Below are 14,226 nucleotides of genomic sequence, written 5' to 3' on the forward strand. Positions count from 1 at the left end.
AACCGGATTTACTCCCATTGGGAAGCAAATCGACATATTAGCGAGATGCAGCATGGGTTTGTGAAGGGGAGGTTGTGTCTCACTAACTTGACCGAGTTTTTCGAGGAAGTGACTGAAGATTTTTTTTAAAATTTAGAGTACTCAATTCTTTTTTCCAATTAAGGGGTAATTTAGCGTGGCCAATTCACCCATCCTGCACATCTTTGGGTTGGGGTGAGAAAGTGGAAGTGACAAAGATGATTGGTGAGGGTAGGGTAGTGGATGTTGGCTACATGGACTTCAGTAAGGACTTTGACAAGGTCCTTCATGGCAGACTGGTACAGAAAGTGAAGTCACACCTGATCAGAGGTGAGCTGTGTTTTGTTATGCTCTTGACGTAGCATAAGCTGCTTCCTTGATGTGTACTCTGACAAAGGAAGGTTCAGACTTGGAGATAGCTTTAACACATTTATTAAGCTATTAACAATTCTCCTACTTGGATTTGACGCTACTGTTAATCCTCTATAGCTACTCAGACTGACGAACCAGTCTGCTACAATCCACGTGGTGGGTGTGATGTTCATTCAACCCTGTGTCTGTACTCATTGAGAGTCTCCACTGGAAAGGGACTGAGCATGTGTGATGTGTCCTTTTATATGGGTTGGTGTAATGCCCTCCTGTGGTAGCGTCACCTCTGTGTGTATCTTGAATGCCCATTGGTCGTGTCCTATCTTACTGACCTATTGGTTGAGTGTCTGTGTGTCATGTCTCTGGTGCTCCCTCGAGTGTCTATCTAGTCTATGTGTATTTACATTAACCCCTTGTGTATTTACAATGATGCATATCACCACAAGCTGGGGAGAAAGTGCAAACTCCACAAATACAGTGACCCAAGGCTGGAATTGAACCTGGGACCCAGGCGGTGTGAGGCAGCAGTGCTAACCACTGTGACACCCTAAAAGTCAATTTTTCACTCGCTGAATCCCGACAGTGTACAAGGAGGTCATTCAGCTCCTCTGAAAATGAACCCTATCTAGGCCCACACTCCCACAAGCCTGTAAACCTTTTAGGAAATTCCACCAGATTTCTGCATGAAACGCCCGCGACTGGAGTCGAACCTGCAATCTTCTGAAGCCATTGCTAGATTCACCGAAATTAGATGCCGTATCCATTAGGCCACGCGGCCACTATGGATCAGCAAGGATCAGTGCTGGGATGTTTGTAGTATGTATAAATGATTTGGAGGAAAATATAGTTGGTCTGATTAGTAAGTTATGGACAAGACAAAGGTTGGTGGAGTTGCGGATAGAGATGAGAACTATCAGAGGATACAGCAGGACATAGATCAGTTGGAGACTTGGGCGGAGAGATGGCAGATGGAGTTTAATGTGAGGTAATGCATTTGGGAAGGTCTAATACATGTGGGAATTATACAGTAAATGGCCGAACCCTTAGGAGCATTGACAGGCAGAGGGATCTGGGTGTACAGGTCCTGAAAGCGGCAAAGCAGATGGATAAGGTGGTCAAGAAGGCAGACAGCATGCTTGCCTTCACGGCCAGGGCATTGAGTATAAAAATTGGCAAGTCATGTTGCAGCTGTACGGATGATTAGTTAGGCCACATTTGGGATAATGCAAACCATTCTGGTCGCCACACTACCAGGAAGATGTGGAGGCTTTGGAGAGGATACCGAAGAGGTTTATCAGGATGTTACCTGGTCTGGAGAGCATTAATTATGAGGAGGGGTTGGATAAACCTAGATTGTTCTCACTGGAACAACAGAGGTTGAGGGGCGACTTGCTAGAGGTCTACAAAATTGAGTGGCCTGAACCGAGTGGGTATTCAGACCCATTTTCCCCAGGGCAGAGGGGTCAATTACTAGGGGGCATAGGTTTAAGGTGCGAGGGGCAAGGTTTAGAGTAGATGTACGAGGCAAGTTTTTTTACACAGAGGGTAGTGGGTGCCTGGAACCCGCTACCGGAGGAGGTAGTGGAAGCAGGGACGATAGTGACGTTTAAGGGGCATCTTGACAAATACATGAATAGGATGGGAATAGAGGGATACGGACCCAGGAAGTGTAGAAGGTTTTAGTTTTGACTGGCGCAGGTTTGAAGGGCCTGGGCGGGATTCTCCCTTGCCGCGCCGTACGGGAGAATCGACGTTCGCGCCATTTTTTCCCACGCCGCCGGTCCGACGCCGGCAGGCGATGCGCCGAGCAGCGGAGAATCGCCGCCATTTGCGCTGGCGCGATTGGCGCGGCGCCGGTCGTGGGCCGCTGTCCACGGCCGGGCAGCCGATCCTCCGGCCTTGATGGGCCGAGCGGCCGTGTGGAAACGCAGAGCCCCGCCGGCACCGTTCACACCTACTCGCAGCCGGCGGGAACTCTGCACGTAGGGTCGGGTGGCGGCCTGGGCGGGGGGGGGAGAGCCTGCGCAATCACGGGTTGGCACGGCCCAACAACGCATGCGCGGGTTGGCGCTGCCCCCAGTCAGGAAGTGAGGCTGGAGCGGCGTGAACCGCTCCAGCGCCCTGCTGGCCCCCTGTGAGGGACAGAATCGCTAGTGCCCACGCCCGTTTCTGTCCCGTGATCGGAGGATCACGCCCCCTGTCCTGTGCTGTACTGCTCTTTGTGCTCCTATCAGCCTTTCAAACAGGTTCACCTGCTACTAATTTCAATTTGGACGCACAAAGCTTCCAATCAGCCGAACCCAGATTGAAACGCGGGTGTCAGAGATTTTCACCCCAATCAAGAACAAGAAAGTGAGAGTTTTATCTGCCCATTCCAGGTATGGAATCATTAGCTGCTGCCCGTTTTTGCTGGCACCTTAATCAGGTAAATAGATCTCCAAAGTCCCACGACACGAGTGGACAATTCCATGTGAATTTAACTGAACATCATTCAATGACTTTTATTGGTTACTGGGTTAATTCTCAGCCTGTCTGCTAGGGGTGGATACTGAACCTGTCTTCAAACTGGCTCATTTCCGGACTGAGCGGAGATCGCATCTTATGGGAGGGAAGTGTCTTAATTACAACAACATCGACCTGCATTTATATAGCACCGTTGATTCCAAGGTGTATCGTAACACAATCAGAAACGTTTGACACAAGGAGATATTGGCCCGAATCTTCTGAGGAAGGTTGAGGAAGATGCTGGTCTGATTAGTAGGTTTGTGGGTGACACCAAGATTGGTGGAGTGGCAGATAGTATTGAGGATTGTCAGAGTATACAGCAGGACATAGATAGCTTGGAGACTTGGGCAGAGAAATGGCAAATGGAGTTTAATCCGGACAAATGTGAGGTAATGCATTTTGGTTGGTCTAACATAGAGGGAAAATATACCGTAAATGGCAAAACTCTTCGGAATATAGAAAGTCAGAGAGATCTGGGCATGCAGATATTTGAAAGTGGCAACACAGGTGGACAAGGTAAGTCAAGAAAGCATATGTAATGCTTGCCTTCATTGGACGAGTTTATAAACTGGCAAGTCATGCTACAGTTGTATAGAACCTTGGTAAGGCCGCACTTGGAATATTGCGCACAATCCTGGTCGTCACACTACCAGAAGGAGGTGGAGGCTTTGGAGACGGTGCAGGGGTGGTTTACCAGGACGTTACCTGGTCTGGAGGGCATTAGCTATGCGGAGAGGCTGAATAGACTCGGACTGTTTTCATTGGAACGACAGAGGTTGAGGGGTGACCTGATAGAGGTCTACAAGATTATGAGGGGCATGGACTTTGCAAGATTTTGTGGGGTCGTTGGAATGGGTCGGAGGGGGGCAGGGGGAGTGGGCGGGCTGTGGAAGGAGCTGCGAGGTGAGTCAATGGGATATCAGAGAGAACCGGGAGGTTGAGGGGAGAAGTCTAAGGGGATCAGAGGGGGACAGTAGGGAATCGGTGGGAGTCGGGGGGGGGGGGGTGTTGGAGGAGGTCAGAGGAGAGCTATGGTAATCAAGGAGGAGTCAGGGAGAGCTAGAGGGTTGATGGAGAGGTGAGTTGGAAGGAATCCGTGTGAGGGTGGTGTCAGTGTGTGACTAATTGGGGTAGTCAGTTTGTGGTTACCTAGGAGTTCAATATGTTTTTATTTATGTCTAATATTTCCTGGGTGACTATCCAGGTGAATAAGTCAGAACCGTCCACAATCTCCGACTCAAACTCAGAATTCAAGACTTTTCCGGGGTCTCCCTGGGAGCTGGTGAATTGCCCAACGGAAATTGAAACTTTCCAGACTTCCTATGGAGTCCTTGTATGGGGATTTCTGACGGATCCGGTATCATCCTCCAGGTGTGTCTGCTCTCCAACCAGCCAGAGACTGGAATGTTGGGTCATTAATTCAGGTGACAAAATTCACCTGGAACGTCAGGGGACTTGACGGCCCAGTGAAAAGATCCAGAATCCTCAGCCACCTGGAGAGTATGAAAGCCGACATAGTCTTCCTCGAAGGAGGAAGAGGGACCGACTACGGGGAAGGAAGGGTTAGGCGGGACAGACCTACCATTCCTGCTGAGGGACGAGGGCCGAGGCGGGTGATGGCCATACTGCTCAGTAAGAGGACGGCATTTACAGCCACAAGGGCGGTTATGGAACAAGGGGGATGGTACGTCATGCTTAGAGATATCCTGGAAGGGGCACCAGTGGTCCTTGTTAACGTGTACCTGCCCAAAAGACCATGGCGGAAATCCCCGACATAACATGCACCGACTCATCATGGGGAGGTGGAGGACTTTAACTGTCTACAGGACCCAGGGATGGACAGATCCAACCCCAAATCAGAGGAAAGGTCTGTCACGGTGAAGGAACATTCATGGAACAGATGCAGGCAGTGGACCCATGGAGGTTCACACACCCAGGGGAGAGGGAGTTCTCCTTCTTCTCCCAGGTACACAGGGTTATTTACCAGGATCGACTTCTTTGTAGTGAGGGAAATCCTTCCAGGGGTAGAAAGAGCGGAATACTCCACAATTGTGATCTCCGACCACGCTCCACACTACATGGGTGTGAGATTGGCGATGGGCCGGGCCCAAAACCCCCCATGGGGGTTGGTTCCTTGCTACTAAGGACTTTTATGAAGCAATATCACAGGCCATAGACGGGTACATCACCAATAACCACAACGGGGAGGTCTCACCCTCCACGTTATGGGGGCGCTGAAGGCTGTGATCAGAGGAGAGATTATTGCTTATGAAGCACGCAGAGCCAGGGAAGAGAGAGCGGCTACGCAACAGCTGGTCGACTCCACACTGGAGATGGACCGAGGGCACTCCAAGGCCCCGGCCGTAGAACTTCTGGCAGAGATGAAAAAGCTACAAATGGACTTTGACCTGCTCTCCACGAGGAAAGCAGCGCACCAACTCCGCCAGACTCGAGGGACCTTCTATGAACACGGAGACAAAGCCAGCCGCCTGCTGGCTCACTAGTTGAGAAAGCAGGCGGCCACGAGGGAAACAGCGCAGATCAGGGACAACAAAGGCAGATTGGTAGCCAAACCGGACAAAGTCAATGAAGCATTTGAGGCCTTCTACCGGGGATTGGGCACCTCCAAGTCTCCGGAGGGGAACTTGAGGATGGAGCAGTTCCTCAAGGGACTGGACATGCCAGTCGTTGGGGAAGTTAGGAGACGGGGCCTGGCGGCGCCATTAGAACTGAGGGAAGTCATCAACTCCATGCAGGCGGGAAAGGCGCCAGGACCAGATGGATTCCCGGCGGGCTTCCACAAAAGCTTTGTGCCAGCACTGGCTCCGCACTTGCGGGAGATGTTCACAGACCCGTTGGTAAGGGGCTCCCTGCCATCAACAGTGGTGAAAACCTTGATATCGCTGATACACAAGAAAGACAAAAACCCGACTGGGTGTGGGTCCTACAGACCGAACACGCTGTTCAATGTAGACGTGAAAATTCTAGCAAAAGTCCTGGCTAGGCTGCTGGAGAACTGCGTCCCGGAGGACATCAAGCTCGAGAAATCTGTAACTCCTTTAATTACTGAGAAGGTGAAGACAACACCAAATTAAATGTAATACTCGACACATTTGAAGATCACTGTAACATCTGCAATTATGCTGCTTTAAGAGACTCGCTGGTAGTGGACCAATTAAATTACGGACTAGCAGATGAAGGTTCAAGGCAAGCACTTTCACAAGAAAAGGATCTAACATTAGAAATCGCTACACAAAAATGCCTTGCTCATGCACAAAAGCAAAATCAGTATCTTGAGCCTTTACAGAGAAAAATCGGAAAGAAAATACTCCACGTGGCTGAGGCAGTTAAAATGGAGCCGCAGCACATTTTAAACGGCATTCATAATGACCGGGGGCAGTGCGCACATCCGCAAAAGACCCAGACCGAAAAAATTACGTTCTGCGCATGCGCAGGAAACCGAAGCCGCGCATGCGCAGCTGGAAAAAGATCGCACACCTTTCGAAGATCAATGTGCGCACGCGCAAGACGCGCAGTTGAAGAAAAAGCGCACAACGCCCGATAATCGATTTGCACATGCGCAATCGAGTAGTACGCATGATGTCATGACGTCATGACGTCAGAAGACTCCGGCTATGCCCACTTAAAAGGGAAATGCCCGCAACAAAAAGTTGAAAATAACTTTCGCAGCACCACGGAACTAACAATTTGCAGCATAAAAAGTGAAGAGCAAATTAACAAATCCAAAACTGATGAAGATGATTTGTTAATACAAAGTGAAACGCTCAATAACAAATCCGAAGCCAAAGAAGAAGATTTGTTAATTAAAAGGTAAGAGCACAAAAACAAATCCAAAACCACAGAAGATGATTTGTTTATCAAAGAATACTACTCGGACATGGCTGAATTGTTTGGATATGATCATAATAGCATCAGCAACACGGTTGAAAAGCTCAAAACGACTCTACTCATGGTAGATGAATCCAATACCATGATGCAATGGCAGATCATTCATACATTGGAAGGCAGCAACCTGTCAAATAGCCAAGAAAAAAATGACACCACACAGAGAGTACTGACCGACTCCGTTGCAAGAGCACAGATCGACTCCACAGAGAGAACACTGCACGACTCCACACAGAGAGCAATGAAAGACTCCACAGAGAGAGCGACGCAAGCCTCTACAGAGAGCTTGTTGACAGACTCCAGAATGGAAGCAATTAAAGACTCCGGAGCGATCACCATGCACGAAGAAGACTATGAGGGTCTGTCCACTTTATTTGAGCAACCAGAAGCAGGCTATGAAAGTCCACCCAGCTCATTTGAACAGGAAGATAATGAATGTCTTACCACTGTATGTACGAATAGTGACACAGTGGTCACAATCAGCATACACGATGTGCAAGATCACAGCGAGACTGACAATTCTCAGCTCGTCTGTACAGAAGCACTCAACAATCAAAGTAAAACTACTCTTGAGTCCAGTGAGACCGCATCAATTAAAACCTCATCTACTATTGACAACCCACAAGAAACTGAAATCTTGAAGACGTTGAATCCAGAAGAGGAGCACTGAGAGATCAAAGAGGACTCACATCAACCACAAATGACTGATGTCACCAAGATCAATGCAACACCAGATCATTCACACAAACCTCAAGTCGAAATGCTTAATGAAACATCAGATGCCACAAAGGACACGGATACCAATAACTTTGAGAATGACTCAAATTATCCACGCGGAACAGTCATTGAGCACAACAAGGACAACAACAAAGACTACAAAAACTACAAGAAGCACCACAACAACAAGCACAACAGAGGCAACAACAAGAAGCACAATTAAAACAACAACAAGAACAACAACGGCAGAAACAACAAACACACCGAGACTTATGAATAGTCATAAGGTTCCTTGCTCGAGTATGTATATTTTCGCTTCCTGTTTTGTGTGCCTCTGCTCGTCTCTCCAAGGGAGCACTGTAAATACAAACGCACTTACCTTCAGTGATTGCCGGACTATTTACCATAAAAATATGAAAATCAATAAAAACATATTAAAAAAAGTAAACATTCCGGTGACCAAGAGCTCGGTTAAAGGGGTAGGTTCAATGAGAGCCAGAGTGTAGGTGGGAGGAGCAGAGATGTGGAGAAGATTGGGGATGCAATTACAGAGCTTGGTGGGGTGGGGGGGGGGGGGGGGTCGAGTGGGAGGGCTTGGGGAGAAGGGGCGAGGGGAATGGGTGGAGCCAGGCAGCTGAAGGTACAAGGGCTAGCGGGATTTGAGTTTAAAAATTAAGGTGTTGGCAGATCGGGAGCCAATATAAGTCAGTGAGCAGAGTGTGGAAGGGGACACTGTGGAAGGGGACACAGTGTGGCTCAGAATACACGCAACAGGCTTTCAAACACAACACAAATTGAACTGAATGTTATTCAATGAATTGGTTCTAAGCTGTAATTTAAGTTTATAAAGGTCTGCTTTTTAACATGGGCAGTGACTCGGACCTAAAATCTCAGTTACAGATCGCATTGTGGCTGAGGGTATTTTCTGATCTGAATCATTGTTTCCCGGTCACTCTGTTCTCAACATTTATCACCTCTGTAACCCAGCCACTAGGAGGTGCCGGAGAGCAGTTGAAGTAGCCCTCCAATTATTTCCCTTCCCTCTGGAAATTGAACGATGTGTCTCAGTGCGTAACACTCTCACCACCGGGTCAGATGTCTGTGGCTCCAGAGATGTGAGCACATACTCCAGCCTGGCTCACCGAGTTTGGCACTGAGGTAACGTTCAGCCAGTGTGGGTGCTGTTCTTCACCTGAAACATCAGACCAAGGCCTTGTTATATTACCACGACTGGTACTATCTTGTATTGTTTGTCTTTTCTTCCAGAATGACCCGATGTAGTGTTGACAAAGAATATACCAATCAAAAGATTGAAACAAAACTAATGTATTATTACACTACCAATTGAATGAAGTTCGCACACTCTACTGAGCTATAGATGATAATAAATGATATTGAATATGTATTACAGTCTCCAATATTCTATCTGCACGTTCTCCCCGTGTGTGCGTGGGTTTCCTCCGGGTGCTCCGGTTTCCTCCCACAGTCCAAAGATGTGCGGGTTAGGTGGATCGGCCATGATAAATTGCCCTTAGTGTCCAAAATTGCCCTTAGTTTTGGGTGGGGTTACTGGGTTATGGGGATAGGGTGGAGGTGTGGGCTTGGGTAGGGTGCTCTTTCAAAGAGCCAGTGCAGACTCGATGGGCCGAATGGCCTCCTTCTGCACTGTAAATTCTATGAGTACTGTCCAATTACTAACTACACTATGACTTGACCCCGTGCTATCTGTCTCTAATTAACATTCAATCTGCTCTCTCCAAGTTCTTCTCAGCTTCTTTTCATGCTTCTCCCAGAATTCCCCAAGGGGCTGTCTTCAACCGTGAAGTAGTAACGCCCTCTGGTGTTTGATTTACACATAGATGTAATTATTAACCCTTCACTAGCCTGACTGTATACATATCATTAAATCCCCCTTTCTTTTAAGACATTTCTTTTCTATTAGCAAAGGAAGAAATGTATAATATTAGTACATAATACGTGATATGTATCTGAAATTAATAGTTGAGGCACAAGTTGTCTTCACTCGTGATGTGTTGAAGTACCAAGAAGTCATCATCAGGTGTTTGACTGGTTGAACAACCTTTGTTGTCTGACCTGGTCTTTTTTCTGTGCTTGTGGTATCGATTTTGTATGTCATTTGGCTTAAATACTGGATTGCTGTTTGGTCTTTGAGCAAAAATGAACTCTTTAAATTCATTGCTATGACTTTTTTTTTTCTAAACAATGTCCTGTTCTTCTTGGCATTGATTGATTCATTTTCAAACTTTTTAGTCTCAGTGTCCTTTGTATGATCTGATGTTTCGCTGCACTTTATGATTTCAGGTTCCTGCGGATGACCTGATGCATCGTTGAGCGTTGTTACATCAGTTCCTTCTGGATGATCTGATTTATATTTGATCTCTTGGTTCTCCTGTTCTGGAGTCAACGTCTCCAAGATGTCACTTTCTTGTAGGTTGTGCACAACTGATGTGTGCTCAGGGCAGCACGGTGACGCAGTGGGTTAGCCCTGCTGCCTCACGGCGCCGAGGTCCCAGGTTCGATCCCGGCTCTGGGTCACTGTCCGTGTGGAGTTTGCACATTCTCCCCGCGTTTGCGTGGGTTTCACCCCCACAACCCAAAGATGTGCAGGGTAGGTGGATTGGCCACGCTAAATTGCCCCTCAATTGGAAAAAATGAATTGAGTACACTAAATTTATTTTAAAAATACAATTGATGTGTGCTCAATCGAGTCATTCATCGTTGTACTTTAATTGTCATGTTCTTTTGTACAGTCCAGCTGAGATCTGTCAGTCAGTCTCGCTGTGGTCCTGCACATCTTACATACATAAATACATATACAGAAGATAGGAGCAGGAGGAGGTTTTTTGGCCCTTCGAGTCTGCTCCGCCATTCATCACGATCATGGCTGATCATCCAACTCAAAGAACAAAGAACAAAGAAATGTACAGCACAGGAACAGGCCCTTCGGCCCTCCAAGCCCGTGCCGACCATGCTGCCCGACTAAACTACCATCTTCTACACTTCCTGGGTCCGTATCCCTCTATTCCCATCCTATTCATGTATTTGTCAAGATGCCCCTTATATGTCACTATCGTCCCTGCTTCCACCATCTCCTCCGGCAGGGTGTTCCAGGCACCCACTACCCTCTGTGTAAAAAATAGCCTAATCCTGCTTTCTCCCCATAGCCTTTGATGCCACTCTCCCCAAGTGCTATATCTACATCGTGTATGCTAATTGTGATCACTTTGTCACTATTCGCAAAGATAGTGGTTAGACATTCATAATCTTCGTTTTGTTGATCAAATAAGCTGGAGACCTTCATAGTCTTCTTCCTGCATTGGTCTCTTCTCTCTCTGGAGTCTTTCATAATCAAAGACCCCTCCCACCCGGCTTACTCACTCTTCCAACTTCTTCCATCGGGCAGGAGATACAAAAGTCTGAGAACACGCACGAATAGACTCAAAAACAGCTTCTTCCCCGCTGTTACCAGACTCCTAATAATAAATAATAATAATCGCTTATTGTCACAAGTAGGCTTCAATGAAGATACTGTGAAAAGCAAAGTAATTATTAATCCTTCACTAGCCTGACTATACATATCATTACAGGCCTCCCCTCCAAAGGTCGTCCTCGAAGAAGAGCAAGGGAGTTCTCAAAAATTCTATCCTTCAGCTAACATGGTAAGCCAGATGATCTGATCAGTCTTTGCCTGGGGTGTATACCAGCTGGAAGTCATATCGCCAGAGCTTGAGAAGAATACGCTGGAGGCGAGGCGTCATGTCGTTCAAGTCTTTCTGTATTATATTGACCAGCGGGCAATGGTCGGTCTCGATGATGAATTGAGGAAGTCCGTAGACATAATCGTGAAACTTAACCACACCGGTCAGAAGGCCCAGGCACTCCTTTTCTATCTGCGCGTAGCGCTGCTCCATGGGGGTCATCGCACGTGACGCATATGCAACGGGGGCCCATGATGAGGGCCCTCATCACGTTGAAGGAGCACTGCCCCAATGCCGGATTCACTGGCATCGGTCAAAATTTTGGTCTCCTTTGCTGGATAAAAGAAAGCTAAGACCGGGCCGTGGTCAGTTTTGTTTTGAGTTCTCTCCATTCGCGCTCGCGGGCAGGGAGCCATTGGAAGTCTGTCGTCTTCCTGGCCAGGTTCCTGAGAGCCGTGGTATGAGAGGTGAAGTTAGGGATAAATTTCCCTAGAAAATTGACCATGCCCAGGAATCGGAGGACCGCCTTCTTGTCCTCTGGTGTTTTCATAGCTGTGATGGCAGCTACCTTGTCCGCATCCGGCTGCACACCCAATTGGGAGATGTGGTCCGCGAGGAACTTGAGTTCCGTCTGACCAAAAGAGCATTTGGCCCTGTTGAGGCGGAGGCCATGCTCATGGATACGTCTGAATACGCGCTGGAGGCGACTAACATGCTCCTGCGGGGTGGTGGACCAAATGATTATGTCATCGATGTCATGATATTCAAACACACACATCATGATGGACACACCAACAGACAAATCAGAGCACACAACACTACAACCAATCACACACAAGGACACTAACCACATAAAAGCACGAGCACGACACCTAGTGGACAGTAGGTCTGGGGACAAAGACACGGACAAGACCTGTTACAAGATCACAAACAGGGAATCCCCACGTGCAGAGTATCAAGACAAAACTGTACATAGAAAGTTTAAATAAAATAGCGTTGTACCATATACAACCGTGTTGGCTCATCTGTGTGTCAGAACGCCCAACACCACATGGTACAGGAGTGGATCGATACCTGCCAACTAACCTGCCATTCTGGACATGGACCGCACCGACAAACCGCAGCCGTTGCAAGTCGCGGGGAACCTAGGTACCAATTGGAAGCTCTTCAGGCAGCGATTTGACCTGTACATCCGAGCCAACGAAAAACAGAGTGCCTCGGATGAAACGAAGATTGCAATGCTCCTCTTCTATGCCGGTCAGCACGCCCTCGACGTCTTCAACTCACTGGTGTTCGAAGAAGGCGAAAACCAATCCAAATATGACACGGTCATCCTCAAACTGGACCAGCACTTTAAGGTTGAAGTGAATGAAAGTTTTGAAAGATACCTCTTTCAGCAACGCCTGCAAGGTAAGGAGGAGCTTTTTCAACCCTTTTTGACGCACCTCCGAATTATAGCGCAGTCCTGCGGTTACGGCAGCACCACAGAGTCCATGATCAGGGACCAGATTGTTTTTGGCGTTGCCTCTAGTGGTCTACGCCAGCAGCTTCTTAAAAGAAAAAGCCTCACCTTAGCGTCTGCTGTGGAAGCCTGTGTCCTCCACGAGAATGCAACCTGCCGTTTTGCCCGATTTCAGGCGTCCGAGTTGGCACGGAGGGGGTCCCCAGCCGTCGAATCGGCAAGCCAGGCTGCCCACGACGCCGAACACATCCAGGCCGTCGATTACTTCCCGACCCACGGCCCGGACGACAGCGGCCGCTTCCCGCGCTTTTCGCGGTCTCCCGCGCTGGTGCGCGCCAAAAATAACGGCCACATCGAGGGACGCACTGCGCAGGCGCGCCCACCGCAAGATCGCACTGCGCATGCGCAGTGGCGCAACGAACGCCGTGACGTCATGACGTGCGGCAATTGTGGAGCTGTACACTTAAAAGGGCAATGTCCTGCTAAAAACCGACAGTGCCTCAGATGTGGCAAGATGGGCCACTATGCTGCCCACTGTCGTTCGGCTCAACCCATGGATCCTGCACATCCCCGACAATCTCGCAGACAAGTCAGGACCGTCCAGCCCACGCATCAAGACTTCCAGTTAAGTGATGCAGATGACCAGGATGCCTTCCGCGTTTCCGTCATCGATGTCAACAAGGTCAATGCCATCAATCCAGCCGATGAGTGGTGTGCCACCCTGACGGTCAACCGGTCGCGCGTCACCTTCCGTCTGGACACCGGCGCATCCGCCAACCTGATTGCATATTCTGCATTCCAGGCCGTGAAGGTCAAACCACCCATCACGCCATCCCGGCTCAAGATGGTTGATTATAACGGGAACGTCATCCCGTCCATAGGATCTTGCCAGCTACAGATAACTCACAAGATGCACATGGCCACACTCCCCTTCGAAGTTGTCGGCTCATCAAAAGACTCGTTACTGGGCGCACAGGCGTTTTAGGTGCTTCACCTGATACAGCGCATTATGTCTCTCTCTCCAGATGAGATATCCGACTTGCCGGATGCTGAGTTCCACGCAAATCTCCATTCCCTCCTTGCTCACAACCAGGAGGTTTTTGAAGGCATGGGGACATTGCCATACACGTACAAGATTCGACTCTAACCGGACGCCATCCCTGTCGTTCACGCACCTCGCAGGGTTCCTGCGCCACTCAAACACCGCCTCAAGTTGCAGCTGCAGGATCTTCAGGACCAAGGGGTCCTATCCAGGGTCACGGAGCCCACGCCATGGGTCAGCTCCATGGTCTGTGTAAAGAAGCCCTCTGGCGAGCTCCGCATATGTATAGATCCTAAAGATCTGAATAACAACATCATGCGGGAACACTATCCCATCCCGAAACGAGAGGACCTCACCAGCGAGATGGCGCAAGCCAAAATATTTACCAAATTGGATGCGTCCAAAGGATTTTGGCAGATCCAATTGGACCCGGCCAGCCGAAGGCTATGCACGTTCAACACCCCTTTTGGCAGATTCTGCTACAACCG

Source organism: Scyliorhinus torazame, chromosome 9 (assembly GCF_047496885.1).
Source record: "Scyliorhinus torazame isolate Kashiwa2021f chromosome 9, sScyTor2.1, whole genome shotgun sequence".
In the NCBI taxonomy this organism is placed as follows: Eukaryota; Metazoa; Chordata; class Chondrichthyes; order Carcharhiniformes; family Scyliorhinidae; genus Scyliorhinus; species Scyliorhinus torazame.